This window comes from Mesoplodon bidens (assembly GCF_964165515.1).
Source record: "Mesoplodon bidens genome assembly, chromosome: 17".
NCBI lineage: Eukaryota > Metazoa > Chordata > Mammalia > Artiodactyla > Ziphiidae > Mesoplodon > Mesoplodon bidens.
Window position 1 is genome coordinate 9,884,860 of NC_138174.1, and position 10,639 is coordinate 9,895,498.

Consider the following 10,639-nt stretch of genomic DNA (forward strand, 5'->3'; position numbering starts at 1 on the left):
TTAAAAGCAGGTGGATTTAGGGGGCTTCCCTGGTGGCACAGTGGTTAAGAATCTGCCTGCTGATGCAGGGGACACGGGTTCAGGCCCTGGGCTGGGAAGATCCCACATGCAGTGGAGCAACCAAGCCCGTGCTCCAACAAGTTAAGCCGCCACAATGAGAAGCCCATGCACCGCAACAAAGAGTAGCCCCCGCTCATTGCAACTAGAGAAAGCCTGCGCGCAGCAACGAGGACCCAACACAGCCAAAAATAAATAAATAAATAAATAAAATTTTTTTAAAAGGCAGGCAGATTTAAGCTGGATGATGAGGAGACAACCATGCTAAGAGTCAGGGACAAGCATTTAAAGTGGACGAAATAGCAATGCAAAAGTCATCTGAATCCTTCAGGTAAAACAAATTTCATGTTTGCTGGTTGGCAATTTCCCTGACTTCCTGTTATTTGGGATTTTTTGATAGATATTTGGGAAGCACTGCCCTGGAGAAGACTTTGCATGCCAGGTGCAAGAGGTAGGAATGGTGGATAAAAGCCACTCTCCTTTCCTTCTGTATTTAAATTGGCAGCTTACAAGGGCTATAAGTAAGTATCCAGAATAAACTGGTACAACTCAAATATGGAGCTAAAGAATGTGAACTAGATTTACATAGCTCTTAAGCTTTATGCTGCATTTGCATTTCAACGATAGAGATTCATACAAATTAATATAAAATAAAACCAAGTTTCCTCTCGGAACACGCTGATGCTTTCCTTTTGCTTCATGTGGGCATATTGCCATGAATGGTAATTGCTTCTCTTTATGTAGCTATAGGAAATCACAATTTTAAAACATTAAATTATTGTAAATTTCACTAGTCACATTTACTGAAAAGCTCTGTTTTCACTAAAGAAATCTGAAGAGAGGGGATTTAAGTTGGATAACTTTCTTGAAGGAGGGATAATTTTATCTCATTTATCTTTGTGTTGCTAAGACCTTGCACAGTGCCAGGGACATAGTAGATGTTCAACACTCTATGAGTTAAAATGAAGTCATAATTTCCAGTTGGGGTTGGTGAGGGGCACTGAGAATTTCTCGATCTTGGGCATTTGTCACTACAAGTAAATTCTAATGAAATGGAAGAATGTGTAGATTCCATAGCATATGCTTCTGTTCATAATCATTGGATTTGGTGGCACTTTTGACCCCCTGTGTGCCCTGCATCTCTAACACTTGGGAAATTCTTTTTGTGACAGAGCCTTCATATTCTTGATAATGGGCCTAACAAAACTCTATAACACAATGAAGCTGAGGGGGCAGAAAGTAATTACAGTACTTTCAGGAAGGAGGGATAGTTATGGTCAAGAAACTTGTTTTGAAACTGTGCTTGGAGGAGCTGTCCATGTTGCCCTAATGAAATTACTGGGAAAAAAATAATATAAGCAATTTCTTCAGATGTGACCTTATTTTCCCTAGGTTTTCAAATCATTTTCTAAATGGAAGAGAAATTTTTTTTTTACACTCTGGAAGCAAAATGTATATTGTATGTGAAGAACAGTTTATCAGTACAAGATTCAAATATTCTTGATAGTGAGCAACACTGGAATTTGGCTTTGGTCTCCTATTTACAAATTGAAGAAAGGAAAAATGCGTACCATGAGAAACTGAATTTAAGGACAGATTAAGTCAACTACAGCTACATGGGTTAGTTTTTAAACATTTATATTCATTTTTCAAAAATGAATTAATTTTTCATTCCATTAGGAAGTCATACCATAATATGTACCATTTCTTTCCATTTTGACTTTTTGCCTCACAAAGGTCACAGTGTGATAGGCATAAACTCAGAATTTACTCCACTGTTACCATAGCAAATATTCCTTCCACAACTAGGCTGAAATATTTTGGTCCTATTGGACAGTTTATACCCCTTAAAAAAGAGTGTAGTTATTTAGTGACACCCTCTCTTAAACTATTAGTGAAGGTAACCACATCGACTGGCCTTTAGACCACCTCCTCGTGCCTAAGCTTTTCTGCTTGAGATCACTATTACTTTGGGTTCCCCATTTATCTCTCTCCAGTGACTGAGACCAGAGGAAAATGTGGATCAGGCCACACAAGAATCATTAGGAATCACCTTACAAGGGCAAACAGTGAGGCTGGGTCACAGTGTGTCCTTTTTCTATGTCATGTTACATCTCATGTCTCTCTATATTGAATAGCCTCTTCTGTCTGACCTCTATATTACATCTTTGGTAAAACATACAGAGAGAAGCTCTTGGACACTCCAATCAAGAAGCAATGATGGGAAGCCAAAAATGAGGGGATCTGACTTCACATTTTACAAACAGCAGGAAGGAATGACCATTAAAAATTTGAATCGTAAAAATAATTTAATCTGAAAGATGAGATTAAAAAAAAGAGGACAGCTGTTATTGAAAAACCCAAACTTATGGACTATTTTACATTTGCATGGAAATTTGAATTAGGCTTCAAAAATTCTCCTCTGATTTACATGTGAAGAAAAGTTGTCCTCAGACTTCTCTCACCAATATTTCCTACCCCCAAAGAGCTTTCCATAAAATTTATGTGAAAACTGATTTGACTCTTTTCTAGTTTCTGCTGGCCTGCTTGCCTATTCTTTTTTTTTTTTTTTTTTCCTGTCAAGATGAAACACTAGCTGGCAGAGTGCATAAGCAGCTAAAAATTGAGCCTCTGGTAGACTGAAGCCCCACTGCGTGATACCTGAATACTTGTAGATAAGCTCCACATCCAATCTGGTGCATTTACACCGGATCAGAGTCACCAAAGACAGACTTCCTCATTGGAGATTTGTTAGAAAAGTACTTGTCAGTTCTGGCCAGGAGTTAACGGCAGTTGTTTCTTATTTACTCTCTTGACTGTAGCTTTTATGTGATGGAAACTATCCTTTAACTATAACAAGTTTGATTTGCTTATGATAAAAAGAAAATAAATCTATCACATTCTAGTTAAAACCTTCACATGCTACTTTTTTGTGTAAATCCCTCATTTGGTGATTTCTGTAGTGAAGCACAGTCTTTGCTGACGTAAATTCAAGATCAACTCTAGCTCAGGTTGGAATTTCAACAAGAGAGGTGAAACACAGAGGGTTCTACTTATGGCATAGTTTACAACTGGGACACATTCGTAAAATTTTAAAAGTGGGCTTTGTTTATTTCCTACTTAGGTGTCAGTTGGTTGAAGGTTATGTATTGTTAAGGTCTCAAATATAAAAATGGATATGGACAAAACTGTGCATGCTTGATGCTACAAGCATTTCACAGAACAGCAGAAGCAAACTCGGTCTGGTGATTCTGGTACAGCTGGTGGGCCCTGCACACTTGTTGGTCCAGTGTGAAAGTCTCCTTACAAATCTCCCCAGGAGACAGAAGAACAGCAGATGACTATATCCCAGAGACCCAATGCTGATGCTAATTTGAACTGAAGCTGAGATCTTGGGTATCTGAATAAGGGGCTAAAAGTTTTCTCCAACAGATTAAAGAAAAAGAGGTCTTCGAAAATGAAAACAATGATGGTTACCAAAGATAAGGGCAGCATTAGAGTATTATTTTTTAGTGGCATTATTTGACAAGATTATTTCAAAAAAGCCTTTAAAGATATTAACTCAGAGAAAAGGAGTTTTAATTTTCTCATTGAACTTTTCCAGAAACACATTATCTTCAACATGTAAAGAATGTGTATAGTGGAGTCACACAAAGTTTTTGAAGTGGTTTCCTTTCAAGTGTAAACATTTAAATGACCATATGAAGTAAGGACAAATCAGAAGATTCAGAATATGTCCACAATAACTGTTCAAATAAAGAACTGTTCAAATAAAACAATAGCTGCTAAACAGTTGGTAAGAAGTGGTGGTTCAGGGGGTTGTTAGCTGTTATTTTATGTAGTTATTGAAATAAGAAATTCAATAAATTAAGATGTAAAACATTTAAATAAAAAAAATGTAAAACATTTTGATTTACGCAGAACATTTCCAAATCTAGAAGCTATACAAATAAAAATTGCTACCCTTTTTTATTGTTAAGAGGACTCACACCTGAGCAGTTGTTTTGGTACAGGTGTAATCTTTTGTTACTACTTTATTTATAGTATATATTTCAAGATAAAGTCTGGTTAGGCAAAGGAATTTCTTTTTTTAATTTCATTAAAATTTTTTTGAGATATGGTTCACATATAACAGTATAGTAGTTTCAGGTGTACAACATAATGATTTCACTATCTATACAACATATTTGTATAGATAGCGAAATGATCACAACAGGTCTAGTTATGCAAAGTAATTTCTATCCGTATGGAACCAACTGTACAAAACAGGAATTAAACCGACAATATGGCTGCACGAGGACCAGGGAAAAACTGAGTGAACTGATCCAGTTTTCAAGATGTAGAATATACTCTAATTTAACATCATACTGTGACTATCAATTATTCAGCAAGACTTGTGGCATGCTTAAATTTATAGTGACTAGGCAAGGCTCTTCAAACAACTTTTATAGATAAATAGTAAAACAGACTTCATCAAAGAGACTTACCTGCTCTCTCTTTGCTTTGTTTGTCAGAGAGCACCTGTATAAAAAAATAAAAATTCTCTTAATATCTCAAAATTACACTGTCTTCATCAAGAATATCACCATTGAGCTTGAAAAAAAAATCAGATTGTAAAATTAGAATCGAATGGCCTCCAGAAATGAAAGTAAAATACCAATTAGGGTATTAGGATTGAATGATTTTAGTGTGCACAAAGCATTTGGAATAATACAAGTAATTAAAATACTCATTGACAAAGAAGATGCATGAAGTTTATTTTTCTCAGGCTTATGTAAAGATTTACACTATACTGTGCATCCATTTAGCAACTAGAGGAAAACTGAAGTCTAGTTTTTGTCGTCTACTCCACAGCCCTCATGTCACCAACAACCTCCTTAGTGCTAAAACCATCCCCTGCCTCACTTTACCTCTCAGTAACATTATAGCAGCCAAGGCAGCTGAGCACTCCTCCCGTCGAAAGCTTTATCCTTCTAGGCTCCTGTTCTCCCATGTGGTCCCTGCTATCTCTTCTACCTCTCTGTTTCTTTTCATTTTCTTGGTGGATTCCCTTCTTGCCTGTGCCATTCTTGCATATTGATTTAATTTACTTTTGTTTTATTTCGTTTTTCAGACATGGTGCAGGGCTGGCTTCTCTTTTTACTTTGCACTTTTTCCAGGGTGATCTCATCTACTTTCCATCCATACCCTGATAACCTCCAGATTTATATCTCCAGCCCACATCTCTTTCCTTGAGCTTCAGGCCAATAGGGGAAACTGTTTATTGGACATCTGTGTTTGGACATTTCACAGACACCCCAAACACCATGTGTTCGGAGCTCAACATTATCCGCCCCCTCACACATACACCCAGCCCCAAACTGATACTTTTTCTGTGTTCCCATCTTAGTGAAAGGCATCACCATTGCTGTGGACTGAATGTGTGCGTCCCTCCCCAAATTCATGTGTTGAAGCCTAATCCCCAATGTGATGGTATTTGGAGGTGGAGCCTTTGGGAGGTAATTTGGTTTGGATGAGGTCGTGGGGGTGGGTCCCCATGATGGGACTGGTGCCCTTATAAGAGGATGAAGAGCTCAGAGTTCTCTGCCATGTGAGGACTCAGTGAGGAAAATGGTCATTTGCAAACCAGGAAATGAGTTTTCACCAGACACCACATCTGCCAGTGCCTTGATCTTGGACTTCTAGCTTCCAGAACTGTGAGAAATAAATATTTGTTGTTTAAGCTACTCAGTCTATGGTATTTTTGTCATAGCAACTCCAACTGATGAAAACAACCATCTACCTGGTTGCTCAAATCGGAAACCCAAGGATCATCTTTGACACTTTTCTGTCCTTCCAGTTAAATTCTGTTTATGCCTACTCTCAAATCTTGCTTGAATCTATCTTTTCATTTCTACTTCCACATCCTGGGCAACATTCACGTCATGCTTAGATAATTGCAATAGTTTTCTAACTTCTAGCCTGACTCTAGTCTTATTTCCCCCCAATCTATTCACATCCAGTGTGATGTTTCTAAAACACAATTTGATCATGTTGCTTTTGTTCTTGGAACTGTTCAATGGTTCCCCATTACCCTAAGCATAAATAGAGTTTAGAGGTTAAGATCTGTGTTTAGCAATCAGAAAGGCAGTTGCTTGCTGCGTGACCTTCAGAAAGTTACCAAATTTCTCTGAGCCTCATTTCCTCATCAGGCAAACAGGGTTGCTTTGAGGAGTAAGTAGAGTAATTCATGTGATGTGCTGAGCAATAAGTGTGGCATAGAAGAGACATACAATAAATATTTGTTGATTATTCTGAAGGAAATTCTCAAAAACAGAGACATATTTTATTAACTTTTTCAAAGCATCATGTAAATAATACTCTACGAGAGTCAGGGATGAAAGAGACAAAACGCTGATGCAGTTAGAGCTTTGTCCTCTATAACAGCGGTCCCCAACCTTTTTGGCACCAGGGACCAGTTTCGTGGAAGACAATTTTTCCACTGACCGGGGGGTGGGGTGGGGGTGATGGTTCAGGTGGTAATGCGAGCGATGGGGAGCGGCAGATGAAACTTCCCTCGCTTGCCCACCACTCACCACCTGCTGTGTGTGGCCCAGGTCCTAACAGGCCGCGGACCACTACCAGTCCATGGCCCAGGGGTTGGGGACCCCTACTCTATACCACAGTTCCTTGCACCCCATTTTTATTCTCTCTCTCACCTAATTTTATGTCTCTGTTCACATTTACACTGGGTAAAAGCAAGCTCACAAAAGGATTGATGACTAACAATGAGAAGATTCACTTTTCCCAAGGATATTCATATTTTAAAGGCAACGTCTGATAACAAACACCAAGTACTGAATCTCTAATGGTAAAACTTGAGACACTGTGACATGGAGGAGGAGAAAGCTCTCTCCACATTTCTCAAATAATATCAAGTAGGTGACTATTTCCTACTCTAGAGAGAATTCAACTGACTGGAGTAGTGTATCATATTTAAATGGGTCTGACTTGATTTGGAAGCAAATATATTTAATGACTATTTGATTTGGAATAGCAAGTAGAATAAAATCAGAAATTTTATTTACTTTTATTTTATTTTAAATTTTATTTACTTTCTAATTTTGGTTTTAATAAGTTTTAATAATTTTTGTTTAAAAATTTTTAATAATTTTTGTTTTAATAATTTTGTTTTAATAAGTTTTTTGTTTTAATAAGATAAGTTTTGTTACCTGAACATAATAAAACATTAAGAATCTTTTTTTTTTTTTTCTTTTTCTGCGTACGCGGGCCTCTCACTGTTGTGGCGTCTCCCGTTGCGGAGCACAGGCTCTGGACGCGCAGGCTCAGTGGCCATGGCTCATGGGCCTAGCCGCTCCGCGGCATGTGGGATCTTCCCGGAGCGGGGCAGGAACCCGTGTCCCCTGCACTGGCAGGCGGACTCTCAACCACTGCGCCACCAGGGAAGCCCAAGAATCATTTTTAAATATCATAATAATGTTTTAATAATCATTCAACATAGAAATAACCCAGTGGGATTCTTCAAGCTCAACTGCTTAAAAATTCTCAGTTATGAGCTAAGAGCAATTGCTGCAGGGAAATGTCAGCCTGAGGGCTTAAAAAGGAAACAAAACATAGTAAGTAGGCTTTCTCAATCACGCCTTGAGATTGAGTGCTAATAGAGCTATCGCACATTAATAATGACAGTAATAATAAATAATCATTGACAGAAGAACTGAAGTCAGATTACTTGATTCCAAAATAAATCAGTGCAACCCAGGTGAAATAGGGATTTCCAGATAAAATAAAAGTATTTGACAAAAGTATGGCCAAGTATCATTTAGTTCTAAATACCGAATGTTGCACTGAAAGGTGCAGAGTTTGAATTTGATAAATGTATATGTAATATTAAAAATATTAACATTGTCACGATGAGAAAAAAGTAGAAATTAAATGCCTGAAATTAAAGCAACAAAAATTAGTGTTTTTGAAAAAAAAAACTGAAAAATATTTCTAAAGTTTAAAGATGTTGGAGATATTTGAAAATGAACCCCTAATGCATGTAACCATTTCAATAGTACATGAAAAATTAGACACAGAAGTGTAGGGACACTCCTTTCCCAGGAAAACTGATGAGACAACGATTAAATATATATATATTTTTCCTATGCTATGTCAGTTCTAAAATATTCATAAATGTGACGGTGAACATATATTTCCTTACGGATATACAGCAATATTTTAGCATAATAATTTTCATTAAAAATCACTAGATGACAGGAGCTGAGAGGAAGAGGGAATGGGGAGCTGTTGTTTAATGGGTACAGTTTTGCAAGATGAAAAGAGCTTTGGAGATGGAGGTGCTGACGGTTGCACAACAATGTACTTATGCCACTAGATTGTACACTTAAAATGGTTAAGATGATACATTTTATGTTATGTGTATTTTTCCACAATTAAAAAGAAAAACACACAAAAATTAGATGCACATAGTCTATTGCCCCTTGTTATATGTAACCTCCCACTATCTTACACTTCAAACCCCTCTGTTTGGAAATCCAAATAGAATAGCTCTAAGATCCAAAATGTGACTTATGGGTACATAATAAGGGAACTGCCACTAACCTGGAGATAATCATTTATACTCCGTAAAGTCATCATGAGATTATAGTCAGCTCTAGAAACATAAAGAAGGAAGGGTGCTCTTTGGAGAAAATGTGGGATAATGTCATTCACTGATGCCAGGGCAATTAGATTAAAAGTCTCTAGACAACCAACGGGTTATTTCTCTGGATATTTTATTATTTGTTGAGTGTTTAGTCAACATATAGAAACACTCATGTCTAGCACTATGCTGGGTGTTTGACCCTTTCTCTCTGTTGTATAGATGGCTGAGGGCAGGTAATTATCCCTCTGGAGATTTGGGAACTCTACAAGGGTTAGAATTATCTCATGGATAAATCCTAGTAAATTCCTTTGAAGTATGTTTGAGTCACTTGCCTCATTTGGCGAGATCCTCAGAAGGTGTTTTTAATACCGTTAAAGCCACAGTAATTATAAATCCATGTTCACAGAGTCTAAGAATAACAACATTTTAGGAATTTGTTTTATGAACATGAATTTAGTACACAATTGCTTTTTGGAACAAGTTTACCCAGATATGTATCATAGACAAATATGCAGACTAAATGAATAGAACAATACTAGATAACCATAAAAACATCCAGATAATTTTTTATTGGGAGGCGATGGCCCTTGGAGCTTGTGATGATCAATCAAGTCAATAAATACATCGACTACTATTGTCCAAGTGAAACCAAAAAGCTGTTTCAACACCTGCTGTTCCTGAAATACAAAGGGCCCATTTGTTCCTAGTGCCCTTGTAGTAAGCCTTTAAAACTAAAAGCAGCAGATAAAATCCCAAAGTAAATAAACTCTTAGGAAAACATGTAAGCCATTTTACTATTTGCTCTTTACTTTGTCCAGAATACACCTGTTGGTTTTAAACTCAGCAAATTCTACTCAGTGGTGACCCTGACTTAAACACTACAGAATAATGTCTAAGAAGCAATGAGCAGATAAGGTTAATCACCAGATTACCACTGGAAAGCTGGTTTCCTTGGACAAATATAAGGGATGTGAGTATTACACACTGACTTTGGCCCAAATAATTTAAGACTCACTGACTGGGATGTAGGTGAATATATATCTCAAAAAGAAACTTTTCCTAATCTCTCTCATGTTAGCTACTTAAAAGATTATGCACAAACTATACATAAAAATGAAAGAGAAAAGGACAAAGTTAAAAGCATTGCAATCTCCAATTCCAGAGTCATTTTAAGGAGCCCTGCTAAGAGAAAAGTTTCAACCAGAGTATCAGGTTCATGAAGAAATAAGATGAAAGTTTACTGTTCCTTAATTACCATACTAAATTCTCATTACTGACTTTAAATTTGAATTCAAAATATTCCAAGAATAGCCTTGTAGAGAAGTTTCCAAAACTTTTGATTTCTGTAAAACTTCCTTATAGTGGTTCCTACCTAACTGTCAAAGCTATCGCTTCCCTGACTCAGGCTGAGAAAAGCCTGTAGTAACTCTTAGTTAGTGGGGGTGTGGGGAGAAACAGAAGATAACAGATCTTCTCACAAATAAGTACACTATGAAAGCCAAATAAAAAGCTGTTAAAAAGGCTAGAGAGAATACATAACATAATTTTAAATCTACTCTTTCTTTTTATTTGATCTTCACTGATTTCCTTTAGACTTGAGATATAGGAAGTAATGCTTATTTTCAGTGCTATATGAAAATTTCAGTAAACCTTAAACATGAGTCAAATGAAAATCTACTTTTATGGATTGAAAAATATTTTGATTCAGCCCATGATGTATGAATCTTTCTACTTATAAACTTAAATTTTGGAATATGTATATTAGTATTCCATATTTGAATAGAAGTAGTAAGTAATGCATAATTTCAGACATTTAACCTAAATGCAAAAAAAAATAGTCTTTACTAGTTCAGTGAGTCTGAAGTGATGTTATTTAATAAACCATGTCATTTTAATACGCATGCTTGACATCTGGTGCTGATAAAAAGGATTTTA

At 36.7% G+C, this 10,639-nt stretch overlaps 1 protein-coding gene across 1 annotated transcript in view; it reads right to left on the reverse strand.

The window, feature by feature from the left end:
• Nucleotides 1-4,557, reverse strand: part of STARD13 (StAR related lipid transfer domain containing 13) — a 324,501-nt gene extending 319,944 nt beyond the window's left edge. Inside the window, exon 1 of the mRNA XM_081214555.1 lies at nt 4,545-4,557. The gene's annotated coding sequence lies outside the window, so the exon portion shown is untranslated. The remainder of the gene's footprint in view (nt 1-4,544) is intronic.
• Nucleotides 4,558-10,639: the final 6,082 nt, after the last annotated feature.